Source organism: Chenopodium album, chromosome 1, assembly GCF_948465745.1.
Source record: "Chenopodium album chromosome 1, dcCheAlbu1.1, whole genome shotgun sequence".
In the NCBI taxonomy this organism is placed as follows: domain Eukaryota; kingdom Viridiplantae; phylum Streptophyta; class Magnoliopsida; order Caryophyllales; family Amaranthaceae; genus Chenopodium; species Chenopodium album.
In genome coordinates, this window is record NC_137834.1 from 66,968,942 (window position 1) to 66,991,061 (window position 22,120).

A 22,120-nucleotide genomic window follows, 5' to 3' on the forward strand; every position below is an offset into this window, starting at 1 on the left:
GCGGACTCCGCCAGGCAAAGGCAAGAGGACCACTACTGTGATGTAACTGATGATCAGTGGACTCTTCTTCCTCTACTACTGAGACTGATCGACCTGCTAAGAGGTATGAAGTCGCTTATTAAAGCTTAAGGACTGATTTTCTCTATTAGAATAGAAAGAATTCTTAACCGCTTTCACACCTTTCCTTTTTTGAGAAGGTCTAAGATCTACCGACTGATCCGGGGAGTATACATAGTAAAAAAAAGAGTTCTTGCGGATCTAGTCTTCGACTTATGAGCGGATTCCCTTTACTCTAACAAGTAAGTAAGTAAAAACTACCTTACTCTCTTGAGTAAGCAAGTAAACTACCTTTAAGAAATTCCTATTATTGATTTCACGAGATAAAGCACTTTACAAGTCTATCAAGGAGCGACTAATCAAAAGCAATGGGATCTGAGACTGGATGGAGGAGCTGTGCCAATTCGATCAAGTAATTGAAGTGATAGTATTAGTTTAGACTCCAAGGCCTTTACGAGTGGAACCTTCTCACTCATAATTTTGGACTTAGTCTTTGACTCAAAAGCAGAGCTTATCTACGACAAGTCTCTTTTCTGGGCAGCAATTGGTTGATGAACCGGAAGCATTGAGGAAATTGGATACTAAGAGTAGTCTCAACGAAGTAGTAGAAGCGTTTTGGCTTTTTGACCCTCAGAACCTGGAACTGCAGCTCTATCTGAGCTCTCCTTTCTTTCTTTCTTCAGACCGGGCTAAGCCTTTAGGTTCTTTAAGTAGGTTGGGTAGCTTCTGCTATCCTCCTGCCAAGAGGCAAAGGTTGCTTGCTAACTCTCAGCCACTGAAGATTCAAGGACCGCATCATCTCAGGCATGGGTTCCTCCCCAGCCAAAGAATCGAAGGCGTATTGAGATAGTTGGGTCTTTTAACGGAAAAAATCCCCTTCAACCCAGAGTCTGGGACCATCCTTAAGCAACTAAATACCTTAATGCAAGCAAGAGTTTGACTTTATCAAGTAAACTTCCATTCCTCACACTCTTTAAGCTTCTTCCCTTTAGCTTCAACCCGATTTACGTAAGTGTCTTCTGGGCTTGCGAGAGGGCTTTGAATACTGCCTTTCTGGTTTCAGGAGAAAGACGTAGGAGGTTGTACATCGAAATGATGGCATGAATAGAATTGAGTCACCAGGTCATAGTCGAACGATTCGTTCAGACTAGGTGGATTGCTCCCTCTGGCGAGCTCTTTTCTTTTGTAGCTCCTCGCCGCTCTAGTAAGTATATAACTCCTATTAATGAAGCGCGCAGCACTCCGCGATCTCAGGGCTTGGAAGACCCTTCGCCAAAAGGCGTCGTTGCTTCTTTTTGCGTGACTACTGATAGTGATGACCTACTTCACTCCCCACCTTCTTACATCCGGCATTCTTCGGGATTTCACTTCGGCCTTCTCCCCTGTCTTCGTACCCGACTGGTGGATTTGAAATTGCTGGTATGCTTCGATCATCCAATTCGCGTATGATAAGAAATGAGAAATTCATGTATAGGCTATCGTAGATCGACCTTTGCCAGGAAGTCCCATAAACCCTCGGAGGTAAAAAGACACCAGGAAGAACTGCCGCTCGCTACGTTCCCTCTAAGAGTGAAAGGCAGAGAGTTCTGGTCTCTCTTCTTGCGCATAGGACTTCTTTCTTTCATAGCCAGATAGATGGCACATTCCCAACTCTGATTAAGAAGGAATTTCTTCCCCTCCTAGATAGAACAGGCTCGTAGGCAATTCAAACATTTGGACTCCTGCGTATCCCTTTAAAAAGACTCCGGGAAAGAAGAAAGATAGCTTAGCTAAAAAAGGCTAAGGAAGCTCTTCTTCTCAAGGCCTAAGGGGCAAAGGGAGATTCATCTTGGGCTTCAATCGGCTTTGAACCGGCCTAGGTAGTTCCCATCGTACCATCCTTATATGCTTATCAGGAGCAGGCAGCGCATCTGGTTGTTCCTTTCTTTTTACCCCTACTCTGGCATATATATGTATATGTATGTATATGTATGTATATATATATATATATATATATATATATATAGGGTTTGCTTAGATAATAATAAACCCTAGATCTAGATTATTCCGGAATGATAAAGGAGGATAATGGATATCCACACAGTATTTCATAACCCCCCCTAGATGTCCATTATCGAAGAGTGTGCCTTGTTAAAACCTTATTAGGGAAAACCTTATGGGATAAAAACCTAATGAAGGAAAAAGAGTACAACATTCTTCGTAATACGCTCGAGATGCTGCCTCATTAAAAACCTTAACAGGAAAACCAAATGTGGGACAAAACCATGGTTAAGGGAAAAAGAGTGCGTCGCGTATTTTCTCCCCCTGATGAATACATAACTTGAGATTATCTAGTGCTGCAATGAATCCAATATGGCTAGGTGTTTTCTCATATAACGCAAAATAGTATCATTTCTTAATCTTCAATCCTCCCAAATCTTCAAATCTTCACGCGAACAAGTAAGTCTTCATATCACTATACTTATGATAATAATACATGTGTTTGTCCATACTTCATTCAAAATCTCTGTTTAAAGTTGTCTTAACCATTATGATTATGCCTTCTTCTAGAGGCCATGAATAACAGATATCGATGATTATTATTTAATCAAACATTCCTTAATGGCAACATAAGATATTATTAATGTTGTTCTTCAATCTCGTATGAATTAATATAACACATGTAATTATATACATTGATCATGGTTCTTCTAGACAATATTAAAACACTCTCACGCATAATGTCCCGCTGATATTCAGTAGAATATTCATAATTGACATGATACTTCTCTTGAAAATACAAATAGTAATTCTCAGTAACTTTCATATGCTCAATCTTCAGGTTGAGATGTCAATGATGTAGTCACATAGACTAAAAAATTGATAATAATTACAATATATATTAACTATTACTAAAACAAAACATTGATGATGTCATCAATTACTTAAAGTGCTTACGTGTCAAACTCTCATAAAAAATTTTCCCTCCAAAATTTACCTATGATGTCATCATTATTTTTGTGTCTTTTCTAGCTAGAAACTAGGACCAATTAGGTGTGAAATTTGAATTTGACATCAATATTGTTGTATATACTCCACACTACTTTTGGATATTTATAATACAACAATATTAAATAGACATAGATGTGGTAGCTAATTATACACATTTTTTTTCAAACAAATTAATACACATTTTTTTAATTTTTTTTAATAGTAAATACACATTTATTTAGCTTCCACTCTAAACTTATAAGCTTAATAAATTATACATTTATACAACATTAATATATTTAATTTAACCATCATTTTAGTATATTTTCAATAACATATTAAATATTACATTATGATGCAGCACTTTATAACTAATTTTTTTTAAGTATATGTTTTTTTTATATATATATATTTATATAACAAATTTTTTTAAAAAAAAATAACGAGCCAAATCATATTAGAAAGTTATCAACAAAAGATAAAAAAATTATAGAAAAATTACTAATTAACCAACGTGCAACGCACGGGTACTAATCTAGTTCAAAATATAAAATTTGTAGGGCTATAAATATGTTGCATATAAGTTCTTCGGAAAATTTTCTTACATTATTCATAAATAATATTAGATCAACGTCATATAAAATTTCATCATAATTATAATCCCATTGGAATATAAATATGTCTTTCTAATTTTCCATCAAAGTTGTAAATATGTCTTACTATATATATAATGAACATTTACATATACCACAAATATTATATGGAAACTAATGCATGCAATTTGAGATATAGTAAACATGATAACATATTAAACAAAATATACAATAAGTAATAATGCGTCTAACCACTTCTTACATATGCAATGAACAACCATTAAACTATGAATCATACATGCATACGAACATACATAGGACTCAAAAATAATGCAAGACATTGTACAGTACATTGTGGAATTAGAAATCACTATTTCATTGGACTTTTGGTCCATAGTAAACTTTTGATCATCATCATTATTTCAACAACAAAATGGACATATATTTCAAATCTCTTATTCACTAGTACATTCTATCATACATATGCATATCATTCATCGGTTCCATTGTGTACCGGTATCATAAAATTCCTTTAACGTACATTTCGCATGCTGTTTTACTATGATATATGATTGCATTTCTCATTGGTACCATCATAAGTTTTCCTACCTAATAGGTAATCTATTATAATAATTCAGATATCTACACCATCTATCAAGGGTGTTTCTCACACTATAGTATCAATATACTATTATTATACTTTAAAAGTATCAACTGCACTATCTTTCCATATATCACATGTTTATATTAGAACCGATCATATAAGCTACACTTCAGGTGTAGTGGTTTAAAGAAAAATTGGCAAGATCTATCTTAATGCACATAATATCATTATCACTATAATCAAAATATATCCAGGCCCGTTTCTTAGATTTTTTGGGGCCTATGGGCAAACTTTAAAATTGGGCCCTAATCAACTAAATTATTTTCTTTTTTAAAAAATTCTTCGGATATGCCAAAAAAAATCCATATTTTTTGACGACACTTTTTTAATTATACTTCGTATTCTTTTAGCAAACAATTAGAGTGTCACCTGGGCGTTGCCTCGGAATGTTACTTTGAGTAATTTTTTTTTAATAAAGTGTTTAAAGTATTAACTTTTTTTTTTTTTGAGGAAAGTGTTTAAAGTATTAATAATTTGGAATGTAATGTTGAATATTGAATAGAATATAAAGAATAATATGTGTCTCTTTGTTTTTGAGTATAAGTGCAATTTTGTATTCTACATTTAAATATATTTATGTGGAAGAATAAAACATAAATTATTGGTAATTAAGATGGTAAGACAAGTAGTGTAATTCCATGAGGTTAGGAGAAAATGATTAGAATTTGTGGTGTGAAGGAGGAATACTCACCGTTAAAAATAAATAAATAAATAAATAATAAAGGAGGAATACTCATAGGTAAATATGAAGCTTATATTAGGATATGGTAATTCATGCTCTATTATTAATTAGGGAAAATAAGATACTCCGTAATAATGGAGGGGATTAAATGAAATTGATTAAAATAATATGGAAATTTCCTTCCCAAAATTAATGGAATTAATTATTTATACAAGTTGAAGTATGAGTAGTACGGAGTAGTTTAGGCGCAAATTTTAATAAATTAATTAAAAGTTGATTAATGCTTTTTTTTTTACTGCAATACGTATTTTGGGCTTAAAATTTGGGGGCCCTAGGCAGCCGCCCCGCCTGCCCTGGTCCAAATACGGGCCTGAATATATCTCTCTATGCCTCTAGATGGGTCATAATGGTATACAAATCAAATCATAGATGTGCAACATATGTTGATACAAAAGTTGGCATGTAACTTTACAATATACGTATCATTATTAGAGAGATCAACTAATTATAATTTTATAATTTTGCCAACTTACATCAATTCTTCCTCCTAAGTTGGTAAAATATCTCAAATATTGAGGCAATTATTCAGCAACTTAGAATATAATTTCATGTGCAACAAATTTTATCTCGTAGGATAATCATATATATTCAACAAATTTCTATCTCTTCTAGAGAATAATGAAATTTTATTCTCTTCTAGAGATCAATATTAATAGGGGTCATGAATTGTGCAGTTGTCTATTTTCATATTCTATTTCTTATGTGTTGACCTAAAATAGCACAAATCAAGAGATTAATCACTTGTATTTAAAGTCACTAATTCTCCAAATACTTGAATAACTATTTTCCAGTAAGTCAAAATCTCTACACACACAAGTTATTGTAGTAAGCTTCTAGTCACTTATTACTTGTTCACATTCAAAATTATTCAAAACTAGTATATAATCTCTTGAAATATCTTTATAAATCACAATCTAAATATAGCTCTATCTCAATGTTCTATCTTGCCATTCAATTCATTTCATATCTTTAACATGAGAGAGTGTCATCACTTTATATTTCATGTCAAATGAAATTTCAATTCCAAACCAGGTAATTATTTTTAAACCCGGATGACCTAATTTAATTATCACATCCAATCGTATCTCTGAAATTAAACTCTAGTCAGTTTTCACACACTAGTGATCACTTGATTAAACTTACTTTATGCATGGCCATGAATATGATGTGATATTAGAACACTAACATGTGTTTCTTTATACAAAGACAATCAATTAATATTTTATCCAATAATTACTCATGCTCTGCTAGAGTTTTGACTATAACTAGATACATGTTAATCTTGTTGGACATCTCATACTCTTCTGGAGTCTTTATATAATCTTGAACCATAAGAATTTTACTAAAAGTTATTTCTTCTAGAAATGTAATGGGATTTATCACTTCCTTAACTTTGTCGTTGTCATGGCTCCTTTTCTTTTAAAATACTTAATTATCTTTAGAACTTATTTATCTATCACGCTTCAGGCATGCTATAGGTTTATCAGTGATCGATGTTGTCTTCCTTTCAAGACATCAATTTTAATTGGAGCATGTACAAATAATATATCTACGATTAATGACATTTATTTTTATCCATCTTCAAGATGGTATCATTTCAAAATGTATGAATTAACATGTAGCCACTTCCATTAAATAAATCGTAGACATAATGTATGTACCAAACTGACCATCAATATATTTTATTATTTATGTGCAAGGATTACATAAAATAATGGAACGGATATAATCTCCCCCTAATACTTTCATATGGGGCATGAAATGAATTCAACAATATTTAATACTCTTTCATCTTTTTAAGGCGTAAATTCTATTAGCAATGTTGTATCAAGCATAATATAATTATTCTTATAAACTCTTACTTATAACTCTTGCCTAATTATATTAATCTTTATATTGAAAATTCTTAAAACTATGGGCATAATAAATACATTTTTCAAGCAATGCAAGTTGCTCACAATATCATGTTTAATTACTTGAACTCGTAACATTATTTCTAGGTCAAAAGATGATATATATAATCATGATTACAATTCTAATTGAACTTTTCAATGATTTTTAATAACAAAAACATGGTGCAAACATGCTTCTTTCCAATAATACAAGACTTATTCACTTTTGGGATTAAATATTTCTTGTAATTTATGTATTATCAATTTTGACCCTAAGTTCAATATCTAGAATACTATTCTAAAACTTTTGTATAATCAATCTCATAACTTTGTGTTTATAAAATCACATTTAATCAAATGAAATCACACAATCTATATTTAATATATGCTTCATAAAATATAAACTTAACTAATAAGATCTAGAAAATATAGTCGGATAGATTTAAAAGAGTATGCGATTGTAGAGTATTGACTTACAAGTTACTAGTAGTTCACTACTTGTTTTCTCTATTACATAACAAAAAAAAAAAAAAAAAAAAAAAAAAAAAAAAAAAAAAAAAATCCATATATATCTCATGTAATCGAGTGGTGGTTTAAAGGTCATTGAATTTTCGGGTGGTGATTCAAGGGGAGTGGATGGGTGGTCGAAGTTGGGGTCTGGGTCAAGAGGGTCTCGTAGGCGCTAGGTAGAGGCTCTAGCCACTGGCGAGTTTGGGGAAGGGGATAGCAGGTTGTGGTGGGGTGGCTACCGGAAAAGGGGGGGTTTTTTTTTTCTAGTTATTTTTTTTTAGTTTTATATTTTTTAAAGTTTTTTAAATTTAAGTTTATTTTTTAAATCATATTACTAAAGAAAAATGTTAAAATAAAATAAATAAAATTTTAACCAATCATACATGTGACACGTGTCAAAAGTAACCTGTAAAATAGGTTACAGGTTTTTTGGTCTATTTTCGGCAAATGTGTATCAAATGTCTTTCCATTTTGAAATAATCTAAAGGTTGCTCCATTGTTGGAAGACCGCTAAAAGGTCTTATATTCTTTACAAATTTTACTTTTAAATATTTCCATACACCAAAGCTTGTATCAATTCTTTGTAAGTTTTTTAGATTTTTTTTTAAAAAAAATCTGCTGAAATTACATTAATTAAAATGTGTTTACAACAAACAAAAGGCTAGTAAAGTAACATAAGTTATTGTTGTCATTAAGAAGCCCTTACACAATACCAATTATGGTTATTAACGATATTTACCTTTAAGCTATTACGTACAATGAGTGAGGACAACGCATATAAGGCTTGCCAATATACATTTAAACATGCGATGGGACTATTGATAGAATAAGGGAAGTTGGTGATGATGTTTCGTGTTGTGCAAGTATTTTCTAACATATATAACTAAACGTCTATGAATGTTGCGGAAATGAAGGAGACAACCCAAAATTAGTATGCCTTACCCTAAGGTGATTAAATCCTCTTGAGATCTATGCTTCATACATGCCAATCACATTTCTTTTCGATCTGAAAAAACCATATCTTATACTCTCTTCGTCTCATAATATAGTTCATATTGTGTTTTTTTCACAGTATTTAAGAAATGGGATGAGAAGTGGAATAAAGGTAGACAAAAATACAAGGCAAGTGGATAATTTAAGGGAAATAAAGTGAAAAGTACTATTATAGACAAAAGTTAGAGAGAGAAAGTGAAAAAAGTACAATGCATGTGGATAAGTTAAGGGTAAATTAGAAAGTTCAATGAATAAAGTAAAAAAATAAGGGTATAATAGTCTTTATATACTATTCAAAAATAAAAACAGGAACAACATTTTGGGTCTCTAAAATAGAAAAACAGAAACTGTATTATGGGATGGAGGGAGTATATATTCTCATACAATGTCATGATGTTGTAATGACTTTTACCGTTATCACATACAAATGGGTTTAACAACACCTACTGCCATCCTCCTTCAAGGCTTCAACAAGGGTTTGTGTTAATCTAAAATTGAAATTTTGCTACATCTCCCAACAAACATAAGTAACAACACTTCCATTAAAGGAACACATTTTTATTAAAACTAAAGAGATTAAAAAAGGTAATTCCAAGAGTCAAACGACTCCATTTCATCCTCCAATCAACCCTGAATTCGACTTGCATGTCTTCGCTTTTCGATACATTATATTGGGTGCTTCCAAAATCTAAGTTTTATTTTTTAGAAAAATTCACTGTAATTTATTAATCCGAACTTTTAATTTAGTGATTTACTCTCAACAATCCCAACTTACATTTATAAGGGAGTACTATGAACTTTAGAGTTGATTTTCTTCCTCTAAGTCGATTTACCAGTCGTGACATAAAGAAAGGGTGGTTTTTATTTTGTAAAAGCCATGTGTGATGTGTTGCAACATAATTGGTCCAATTTATATTTTTTTATTTATTATTTTTTTTTTAAAAAAAAAAAACCCTTCTCAGCCAGCCACCATCCTTCCTCCCCTTAACCCCAACGACCAACTGAAATTCGACCTCCCGCCTCCCCTAAAAACCAATAACAATCGGTCGGCCCCCTACCCCTAAAACTACTCGGCCGACCCACCTACACCATGGAAACCACCCCCTCCCCCCATATCCAAAATTGCCCCTCCTTTCTTAGGTCGATAAAACCGCCCCTCCTCCCTTCCCTCGTCGTCGAAACAAAAGATTTTTTAGCTCCCTCAATTGGAGATTATTGCCAAGAAATGAAATGTAGTTTTGTTACTCAAGGTTTTTGTGGTAGAATTTTTAAAGATTTTTTTTTTACAAAATAAAATAATAAATAAAGGAAAAAATGGCCGCAATAACACCAACTATGACAAAGGTGCGTGCAACAGCACAACATTTTGATGGTGCACTCAACATCACAAACTATGCACTTGGGTGCACATAACAACATAAATGACATTGGAAAAATTTAGATTTCTTATGAAAGTTAAATCTTAAATATTATTAATGCTTTTTTGGTTTAATTCCATCTACTAAATTTCCCATATCATGTAATTAAGTAACCATTAAATTGAATTATTTCAAAAAGTTTTCGCCATTATTTTCTATCATTTGTTTCTTCAATTACTTTTTTTTACATCTCATGTGATGATTGACTTAGTTTCTTGTCCATTATAATTAATTTTTTCCCTTTAAATTATTCTCTCTCAACCTCCAGAATTTAAGTGTTGTACATCAAAAACAAGAAAATCACTTTGGCTTATCCTAAAATCCAATTCTAAAATTATTTTTTGAATTAAGTATTTAAAATCACTTTGTGGGGTTTGGTAAAAGAAAGTTACCTATGTATCTTGAAATCTTATAGCATAAAGGTATTCAAATGATTTTTTTTTTTAATTTATCAATTTAGTATTTAACTAAGTGGAAAGGGAAAGGAAACTAAGTCAATCGCGTGAGGTCGATATTAGAAAAAGTAATTGAAGAAGCGAACAAAGGAAAATATTAGCACAACTTTTTTTTTGAAGGAATCCACTTAATAAAATGGTGGAGGTTAAGAAATGATTAAATGAAAAAAATAAATAAAAGGTAAGGCTAATTTAGTTACGCATGATGGAAAATCATATAAGTTTAAATAGTGTTTAAACAATTATATAAAATAATAAAGATTCCACTTTTTCCATGAAACCTTAGTTTATTAGTGTCATTTGTGCTATTGTGTGCACCCAATCACATAATTTGTGTTGTAGACCGCACCCTTAAAAGGTTGTGCTGCTACACGCACCTTTATCATAGTTGGTGTTGTTGCAGCCAATTTTTCCATAAATAAATGGTAGTTGTTCTCAAAGTAGTCATTATAATGGTAGTTGTTGGTAAAATTTTCACAAAATTACCCTATACCTAAAGTATAATGCTCCCTTCGTCCCTTTTCGTTGGATACATTATTTTATCTTTTACACGTTTGTCACTACACCTATTTGATTATTATTCATTACATACTTTTTAAAATTATAACGATTGAAAATTAATAAAGCATTCATTGAGACGATTCAAACATGATCGCACATGACTCTTTTACTTTTGTGAGTAAATTTGAAGATTATCTCATACTCTCTTTATCCCGGAATACATAACACAGTCAACATTTCACTCATGTCAATGCACTACTTTGACTTTATTTGTATATAATTAATTATTAATGAAAATTATTTTTAAAATTATATTTTGAAATTATATATATATATACCAATTTACAAACATATTTCATGATAAAATAGAATTTTATTATGTTAGTAAAAAAATATGATCAAAACTAATACATGAATAGTGAAAAAAGTCCAATGTCTCATATATTTTGGGACGGGGGAAGTATTATGAAAAATGTATAAAATCTATGAAAATTTGATTTTAATAATCCAACCTTTAAGTGATATATTTTTATTAATCCAACTTTTAAGTTATTGATGAATAATCCAAGCTTTAGGGGGGTGTTCTTTTTTATTAGGCCAAGTAGGTTACTCAACCTAAAATAGCAAGTCACCTGCCACATGTCGCGTGTTCATTTCTCAATAATTATTTTTTTAATTTTTTTATTAAAAGTTGTTAAATTAATAAAAAAAAAACAACTTTTTTTTTTCTTTTTCCCCTTTCTTCTTCTTCCCCCCTTTCCTTCTCCATGAATTCAACCCCCCCATTTTCGGCCAACCTTTCTTCGCCGCTCCCCCTTCACCTCGCTCATTCCTTCTTAATTTCCGGTCACCCCCCAAATACCATTTCAATTTCCCGACAACACACCCAAAAACATTAGCATTTTCCAGCCTGCTCATCCACACAAAATCACACCCTTGAAATTAAATCTCGACCCCCCTCGAAAACCAGAACCCTAACCATGCAAGTTTGGGTTTTGGATTTTTGGTTTTTGGGTTCTGGGTTTCATGGATAGAGGGGTGGCCAGGGTTTCGGGGTCAAATGCAGGGAAGGATCGGAGAGGGTAAATACGGCCAGGGAGAGTGAGGGGTGGCAGGGGAGTGGGTGGTCGGAAATTGGAAAAGGGAGGGGAGAGTATTCGAGGGTGGGGTGGGTTTTCCGGTGAGCTCGGACAGCGGGGGGGGGGGGGGGGGGGGGGAGGGAGGAGGGAGTATTCGAGGTTGCGTGGGTTTTCCTGTGAGATCCAGCTGCGGGGGGAGGTGTTCCGAGGACATGTGGTTATTTCTCGGCTCGTTGGGAAGGGATGTGGGTAGGGGGATGGTAATTTTTGTTTTATTTTTTAAATTCATTTTTTGCTAAAAAATTTTAAAAGAAAAAAACTTTTAAAAAGTTAGATGAAGAGAAGGTAACCGATCATCTTGGCTTAATAAAAAAGAACACCCCTAAAGTTTGGATTATTCAGGAATAATCAAAAGATTGGATTAATAGATTTGAATGAGCAAAAGGTTGGATTATTTAAATAAATTTTTCCTAAAATCTATACATAACCAATAAAAAGAAACGGAGAAAGTATTATAAATAGTATTTAAATATTGATAATAACAAATAAAAAAGAAACGGAGGGGTACCCCCAAAATTAATCATCCTAAAGTTTTTTGTAAAAAAAAAAAAAATCATCCTAAAGTAATTGAAACACTTTAATATACATTTTTGTTGATACATAAAATTATTTCACCTTTAATAATTTTGATCGTATATTTATTATGATTAGTTGTACTATGAAATTTATGCAATGTATCAATATTTTTTGTGCATATTATTTATAGAATTCAAGTCAATCTACTAAAAAATTATGCCGATTAAAGTGATGCACATTTTAAAAAAATGCACGGATTATTTTTCTTGCATTAAATGTCTAAATTTATTATAAAATGATTTATTATAAAATGATTCATTATAATTGTAGTTAAATAAAGATATCTTAATGAATGTTATTTTGTATAGTAATAATTTATAGGGTTTTTCTAAGCTATGCCCCTCTAGTTATTCGGATTCTAAGTTGTACCAATACATTTTCAAATTATAAGCTATGCCATCCAGCTCTCGATATTTTATCAACAATATCCTTTGAAAGTCATATCCGTTAACGAAAGTTAAGTTATTTTATCAACAATGGTGTCGTGGCGTTATTAATGTGGCACGTGTCCAGTTATAATTAGTTTAACACTTTAAAAAAAATTTAAAAAAGTCAGAAAATAAAATAATAAAAAGGTTATTGTTAACGTCAAAGGTTATTGTTAATGAAAAAATTAGTGAGATTGAGGGCACAACTTATACGTTTGAAAAGGCATGAGAACAGCTTAGAAACCGAAGAAGTTAGGGGGCATAACTTAGAAAAACCCTAATTTATATCAAAGTTATCAAAATCAAGATTTCATTTTAAAAAATGTTATATTTTTATAGTCGTTTCAGAAGTTTTCCTACAAGTTTTTATTTCTCAGATGAGAAGGTTTTTTCTTGTTTTAGGCTTAGAATATTTTAATTATGCAATATTATTTTGACAATAATTATTTTTACGATATAGGAGAATTCGAGTGAGATGATTTTTAGTGGTTGTGACTATTCACCATAATTTTATTTGCTATGTATGCATGTATGAGTTTTTTAAATACTCGCACAGTATCATATTACGTATTTTATATACTTTGAAAATTGAAGTGACATCATTATAAGAAGATTACTCCTTATGTCCCTTAATTAGATTCTTACTTCTCTCTATTATGTGAAGAATAAATATTAGAAATAGAAATCTAATAAAGGGACGGATGGAGTATTATTCTTTGATTGTTTGATAAATTCTATTTTAACGACTTCTTTACAAGCATGATAAGAAGTGATAATTTAATTATAACATGATACATTTATTAAAAGTGAAATGAATCATGTAATAATTTAATTATAATTAACAAGAAAAAATTAATGTAATCTTAATTCAGTTTTATAAGAAAAAGCTACATTCATTATGGAAAAGGGTAGGGGTACACATGATGTACAAAATGCTTTTACCACCAATAAAAAATTTCCAGTCAGCATTGAAGTTAGGGAAACTAAAAAAATAAGAGGGAAAGGAAAAAAAAGAAGAGGGAAAAACGAGCGGCTATATTTTCAGGTTGGGCGCCATTGTGATGTAGCTGAGCGACAAAAATTTCAATGGGCAGCAACAATTAATTCAGCAATACACAATTAATTTCCCAATTAAGGTTCGAAATTTACCATCTTCTCCCCAAAAGTTTCATCTTTTTCCCCAAAAATTCCTTGACGAAGAACATACAATTTTAATAAGGAACGAATTGTGACAAAATTATTCAAGTGGTTGTTAATTTCGTCAATCAGTTACAAGTATTTGGAGGTAATCTTGTTTGTTGTTTGATAATTTAGGGTTTTCATTGTTTGATTTTGAAGAAATTGATTTTGGATCAAATTTAGAATTGTTATAAAGATTGATTTGGAAGGGTAAATCATGTAGAATAATAGATTGATTTGTATGTTGGGTTTGGGATTTGTTTATGTTATAATTGTTTATTGTGAAATGTTATTTAAGTGTAGGAGTATTTCTAGTTCCGTTGTACTGGTATCAATTGTTAAATGGAATCGATGTTTATTTGCTGTCAATAATAAATTATTTTATAGGATCTGTTTGTTGTATGCAGTATCATTTTGTCAGTACTAAATTAAAATATTATTTCATAGTATCTTTTTTAATTTTTTAGCATCTGAAATTAAATACAGTACTGTGTTTGACATTTTGGCACTAAAATGAAAAGCGAAAACCAATCCCCTCGTTTGAACATTGATCTTAATGAAGTGATGAACGATGTGGTTAGCTCAACCGAAGATGCAGAATGCAAACGATGTAACAGAAGAAGCAGCAGCAATGCCATTCGATCTTAATGAAGAGGCCGACTTTAATAACATTGATAATGAAAAGGTTGAGGTTAATAACAATATAAATGAACATGATTCTCTAAATCGGTCAAACAGAGAACACAACCCAGCCGTAATCGAGCTGTGGGTATGTATTTTGCAAGTGGTGAAGAATTACAAAGTTTTGCCGTATGTATGCCTTTGAGAAAGGGTTTCAATTTTTTGTTCGGACAAGTTTAATAATGAACGATTATCGTGAAAAAGGAGTAAATCGTCTAGGTGTTGGGGAGATGGAGCCTAAAGGCCACATGATGTCCCGTATTAGACTGGTCTGTAAGATGGGTACAAAAGATAGGAGGAAAAAGATATCGGAAAGGAAGATATCATGTCCTCCTACAAACTACAAGGTGTGTGTTAAGGCATGATTCTCAAATGGTTGGTTTTACATTAAGAATTGTGTGTTATCCCACAATCATGAACTATTTCCAAATGATAGCCGGCTGATGGTGAATTATCGGGCCATTGTTGACGGTGCTTATGAGAATATGGTCTTAAATAAACAAGTGGTATACATCCAATGTTTCTGTGTTGAATGACTAAGTAATATGTTAGGTATGAATCAGCAATCAAATATTTGTACTACTCCTGTAAATACCTTTTTGATGCTATAAATACAATTTTGATGCTGTTGAAACTTGGAAAAACCTTTTCTTTTTTTTATGGAATTTAAAGAAATCAGACTTGTATACATTAGTTTTATTCATAATTACTGACATTATGAATTGGTTTTAAAAAGTTAGACTGAGATACATTACTGTTTATAATAAAACCAAAATTAAAAAATGGTGTAATATGGAATAGAACACGGATAACTTACGTATAGTAAGAAAGCATTCACCAACTACACCATGGGGTATCAGCACATACGTATTATAATTATTTATTTATTTATTTGTAACGTTCATATTTATATAAAAATAAGTTGGTGATGCTATTAAAGACAATATGACTCCTTAAATGTTAATTGGATGTTTTGTTATTGTAAGTATCATGTCCATAAATTTGGGTAAAATCTTAATTTTTGAATATTAAAATATTACGTTTTTGTTTTTTTAAAGGTAAATTGGAAACTTATTGATCTTAAAAATAAAGAGTTTTATTTCGTACATTTAATATTGCTGTCATATGAATTTTATTTGGTAAAGGTGAATCTGATATTGTATATATTAAAATAATATTGTATATATTAAAATGATTATTAAAATGATGCTTAATATATGATACATAATGATCATTATAATTGCTTCATATTATTAGGGTTTAGGGGGTAGGGTTTAGGGTTATAAAACTAATAATATGAATGTGCTTCATTTTGAAAGTTTGATATGTATTTACAACAATACGTAACCATATTTTTTGTATTTTTCTAGTGTTGTGATGTGCATTACTTTCTAAAAATATTATTTTACAGATGTGTTATTGTAGACACCCATTTGTGTCTCTCCAAAACCGAACCCGGTGATGAGTACCTTTCACGTCGAATCGTAATCGAATGAAAAGAAAGTGTGGAAAGTTTAGTGTTGCGGATAGTTTTAATTTCTTTTCTCTTCTCTCTGTTTTTGAAAACCTATTTTAAGAAAATAGCCAATCTTGTTTGTTTGGTCTATGATATGGGTCCAATAGTAGTGTAGTTGGATAGGGCATGAAAAGAGCTTTCCAACGATATATTATAAGCCCAATTCCGATGAATATTGAGGAAGTTATGACCAAATTACTAAACTGGGCCTGGTTTGAGCCTTATATGCGGCCCAATAATCTAGAGGAGGGCCTAATATAGATTTATCATTCCAAATGTAATTAGGAATGGTTTTAGTCTTCTAGATTCTTCTAGAAGGTTCTTTTCATTCCTTATTCAATTAGCATTGATAAATTGACTTTTGTTGACTCTTTAGAGTTTTAATCAAAATAAAAGAATGTTTTTGAGGAAAATATGATTTTATCCTTCTGTACGGTCAATTTCTATCTGATTTTAGAAAACGCGTCAATAATTTAGTCAGCGCCAAACTCCAGCATTAGCGCCTGACGCTAAGCTTGGCGCCTAGCGCTAGCGTTAGCGCCTGACGCTAACCTCGTTTTTGCGCGTCAGAACTCTGTTTCGATTTTTTATCTTTTTGCCTGATTTTCTCTATAAATAGCCTTCTAAAAACTCCGTTTTCATTCACCAATTTTCACCAGTTTTCACCAACTCTCATCAAGAAATTCTTGATTATTTTCTCTCTTTTCTAAACTAGCCTTTTCTCAAATAGAAAATTCCGCACTCACAAGACCTAGATACACCTAGCCATATTCGAAGTTGCCTTCGCCCTAGACGTGAAAGCTTTTAATTTCTGAGGGTTTGGTCCTAAATCTTTATTTCAATTATTTAATTTAATTATTGTTTATTATTTTCCTTGAAGTTACTAACGTTTGTATTTTGTTATTAGAAAGAGGTACGAGGCATCCAAGTAAGTGCTTTAATTTTATTGATATTATGATATAGAAATCATGCTTAGGTTGTTATTATGATTCCTAGTATCATGTTAGGATGTTTTTCTTAATTTGATGTTTAGGGTGACAACAATAAGTTCCTAGTATCATGTTTAGGGTAAAGAATATAATGTCAAATATGATTTCTATGATGTCTTTTATTGTCTTTCCTAATATTCATGTTAGTATCATGTTAGGGCTAAAACTTTGATTTTTATTGTTTAGTAACATGCTAGGGTTTGTTATTAATCATGTTAGTATCATGCCTAGGATCTTGCTATTATTATGCTTTAACATGATTTATGATTATTAATTATGATTATGATTATTATCATGATTATGATTATAATTATAATTTTTTGTTATTATTTGCTTATATATTTATTGTTATTGCTTGATCACGCCTTTAATGCATGTTTAAAGGGAATTTGTACTTGTAATCACGCTTAATAAGATAATTGATAATCTTATTTAGGGTTAATTCGATTATAATTCAAGTGATCGCCAATAATAGATTTGTTTGTGCATTAATATTCAACCAACATAGATTAAACAGGTTTAGGGTAATCCTATTGATTGCATGTTAGTCAGAAAGCGCACATGAATACGATCAGAATAAAGTAGAGGCCTATTATTAGGACAGGTTCAATCTCTTTTAGGTTGGATTTGTACCTTCATCCCCGAACTACTAGTCATGGTTCAAGACCTATTGGAGTTAACGATCTCTTGGATCGTTAAGGGGTGTAACCTTCACCTTGTGAACGATTTACAAGTTCCTAAAACTTGTTGGCGACTCTTTTGCTCTATCTTCTTTCCCTTTGGACGCCACCGTACTTTAGTGTATGATCACAGTGGGGTTCAAGCTAGGGATAATGCTTGAAATATTCCCTACAGTTTTTGGCGACTCCGCTGGGGAGGATTTCTATTTTAATTCCTGAAATTTATTTCGGCAATGATTTAGAATGAGTGGATGAGACTCGAAAAGTTATAAGTATTTCATGTGCGTAATTTTGATTAACATTATTGTCATATGCATAAAAAAGATCTCATTGGAAAGACCATCAGTAATGAGTTAAAACATAGGATTTTTACACGTAGGAAATTTGAGGAATATCTTTCACAACTAGGATCAACATAACACTGCGCAAAACTGGAAAATTTTATCGAGCACAGAAAGCTGCTGAGGCATGTAGGAACTAGCGTCAGCGAACAGATATTAGCGCCAGTATTTTGACTTTAGCGCTAGACGACAGCTCTGTCGCCAGGCGCTAAAGCCAAAAGCTAGCGCTAGCCTCTGTTTGCTGGCGCCAAGTTCGTCCAATATCGAGCCAGAAATATGCATTCTAATTTCGACCAGTTTTTAGCACTGTTTGCTCTATCCTACTTCCTAATTGAGTTTTTCTCACTTTTCTGAAACCCATATGTGTTCTACATATGGACAGAACCCTCTGGGAATTCATGCTCCATCTACCTGATTGAACGCTCTGAGCAACAAAGGGTACATCCGAGAATGTTGAATTCACCAAACCATGGAAGCGAGTTTTTCTAAACTCGCGGTGTTCCATCCACTCGCGCCAACCCTTCACGATTAGGCTTCCGCGCGGTGCATCCGGACAATTAACCATGGACCCTCTATTGACTAAGCCATATCCCGAACTTTAGAGAACTAGAGCCATGGTTAGGTTGCAAACTCATTGCATCATATTGTGCCTACCTGACTAATTGTGCATACTCTATGTGCTTTTCCTAACTGTTTGTTTGACTTGTGCTAAGATTAAATAAATTAATGACTAAAAGAACTTTGCCTAATTAATTAATTAATTAATTAATTTGAGTAAATAAAGTCTAATATTTTAACCAGGTTGACTTAGAACTACTTTAGGTATACCCCTGTTGATCAATAATACCGAAAACAGTTTCAGATCGATGCTCCAGCAATGGCGCCAAAGTTTGAACTGTAGCGCCACTCTATGGAGTGTGGCGCCTGGCGAAAATTCTGTCGTCTGGCGCTACACTGCAAAGAGAGGTGCCAGTCCAGTCGTTTTGACGACAGTTCGGTTTATTGCTCGAGTCATCACTTTGTGTCCAATTAACCAGTTTGCTAATCAATTCGGTTAAATTTTACTGTTAATAATACCTTGTTAAGTCATTAATTGATTCTAGGCACCAAGTCCCATGGTCTTACACAAAAGTCCAAGTATGTCACTTACACTCACCACATTACGCACACACCAATACACTTTTGACCATGTCTAAGAAAGTCATGTATGCGCGTTTTTTCCGTCATTTTTTAGGGGGGCAAGTCGGATATTAATCCTCTAATTTAAATCACTTGATTAAATACCATACTTGATTCCTAAAAATATATGCCTTATTTTTGCCAAAAATATGCACCTATTTTTTTATTTTTCCTCTTAAAACCGTAAAGTCAAGGTCGATTTGTGTCAAGTAATTAAAACAAATATGGTTTAAATTACAGCGCGTGGTCAAGAAAGGAAGGGCGGTTAATCAAAGACAATCTTTTTGTACAATTCCAACTTTTCGACAAACCCATCGCTCGTAAGAGGAAAGCTAGGACAGCAATGGCAACACAAGAAGAAGTCAATGAGCTCGGGAACCAACTGGTTACCGTGACTGAGGCATTAAAGATTCTAACCATCAAGATCGATGATCCCGTGAAACAACAACAGATGGACCTCATGCAAGAGAGTCTGAACAAGCTATTAGCGACTACAAGTTTCAAGGGATTAGCTCACAAGGGGTCTCGGTGGACAGTGATCTTCTTCCGCAGAAGTTCAATGCCAACGACATCCCGAAATTCAAAGCAACTGATAACCCTTATTTTCATTTAAGAGCCTTCGAAACAATAATGAGTATTAAGGGTATCGACAAGAAGGTGTTCCCCTCTCTGTTCTCACTATCTCTCGAAACCCTTTGCCAGCAATGGTTCTTTTCTCTCGAGAAAGAAAAAACCTCCACCTAGGAGTCCATAGTAAACGCTTTCGTTGATAGATACAAATGCAATATTCAAGTTGAGACTGACCATAGGGAACTTGAAATCCTCAAGCAGAAGGAGAATGAAGGCTTCACCTCCTTCTTTAATAAATGGAGAGAAACCTTAGCTAAGATGATTGAGGTGCCCAGTGAAAAAGAGTCCGTAAGGTTATTCATCAAAAACCTTCAAGAAAAATACTCCAAGCATCTCAAATATCAGAATAATCTCCATACCTTCAAGGTCGTCTACAACATTGGAATTAATATTGAAGACGACCTGGCTAAGTTGAAAGCTGACAACAATAACTCCAACAGTGGCTGGAAAGGCAAGAAGAAAGACAATCATTCTTCTTTCAAAAACACCCACTCAAACAATGTTAGCACTTTTAACCTAAATGAAGTCCTTGCTATGAATAATCAAGGACAAAAGAAACCACTTAGGAGGAACTTTACTCCTATTGGCATGAGTTATGACACCGCATTTGACCGATTAAATGCAAAAGGTCTTATAACTCCTATTGGATCATTTGGGGACCCACCGGTCGAGAAGAGGACGGCTAACTGGAACCCCAATGCACATTGCAAGTATCACCAAGGTAGGGGCCATCTCACCGAGAACTGTTGGAAGCTTAAAGAAGCTATCCAAGACTTAATCGACAACAACAAGCTACCATTGCCTCCTGCCAGTAAGAAGCCAAGTATTGATAACGCGCCTCTTGCTCACTCCTTGGCCATCTCTGACGAGGAAAACGAGGTTGATCCCTCGTCTCTCATCAAACCTGTTAAAGAAATCCATGTCATCGAAGAAGAGGAGAAGATCTTTTTCGACGCCATGGATAACCTTCCAGAATTAGCAAGTAAAGAGGACTTACAATTGCTTACACTGACTATGATGGAAGGTTCACACTTGCTACGTGAACGCATCAAAGTTATAAAAGAACTTCAGCAGAAATATGACGAGGTTCCACCCTCGAAAAGTAAACCCAAAAAAGAGTTTACACCCATGGGAACGACTTATGAGGAAAAACATTTTCCTTTACAACTCACCGAAAAACCCAAGAAGAGTAATAGACTCTACACTCCAATTGGGATCCTATACGTACAAATGTTCAAAATGCCCTCCGAGAGTGGCGAGATCAAACCTCTCGAACCGAGACCATTTGAATCATTAAAAAGGACAGATACATATTACTGTCAGTATCATCAATCAGGGGGGCATACTATCGAAAACTGTTTTAAATTCAAGGATTTAATTCAGAAAATGATTGATGAAAAGAAGCTAGTCCAAGTTCCACAAGAAGAGGATGTAAATATTAATGGAGTGTGGGACAGCGACGAAGAAGACGTCTATTTAAAAGACATGGTAGGACCTCCACCTTCGGTGTCATATGCCTTGGATGACTTTTGGGTTAAAGAAGATTCATCAATAGACGTCCTCACAAGATCCGGGAGAATGCAACCTCCTGTTTCAACACAACCCATGTCGACCACACAGCAAGTTCCCATACCTATCATAGAAGATAATGACATCGTCAAACAGTTCAAGAAAACAAAAGTTGAAATGAACGTTTGGAAGCTTCTGGAAACGTCTCGAGAACACATGTTAGCTGTAATGAATGCCTTGGACAAAATAGGGATAGATTCTGACACCACTCCTGAGGGGTTGGCTAACTTCCTCACGAGTGATCTACCTAGTCCTATCAATTTGATCACCTTTTCCGACAAGGATTTACCCCTAGAAGGTGACAAACACTATAAGGCATTAAACCTCACAGTGGTTTGCAAGAGAATGAACGTCCCTATGACTCTTGTAGACAATGGATCAACCATTAATGTCTGTCCACTTAGAACTGCGAGGATGT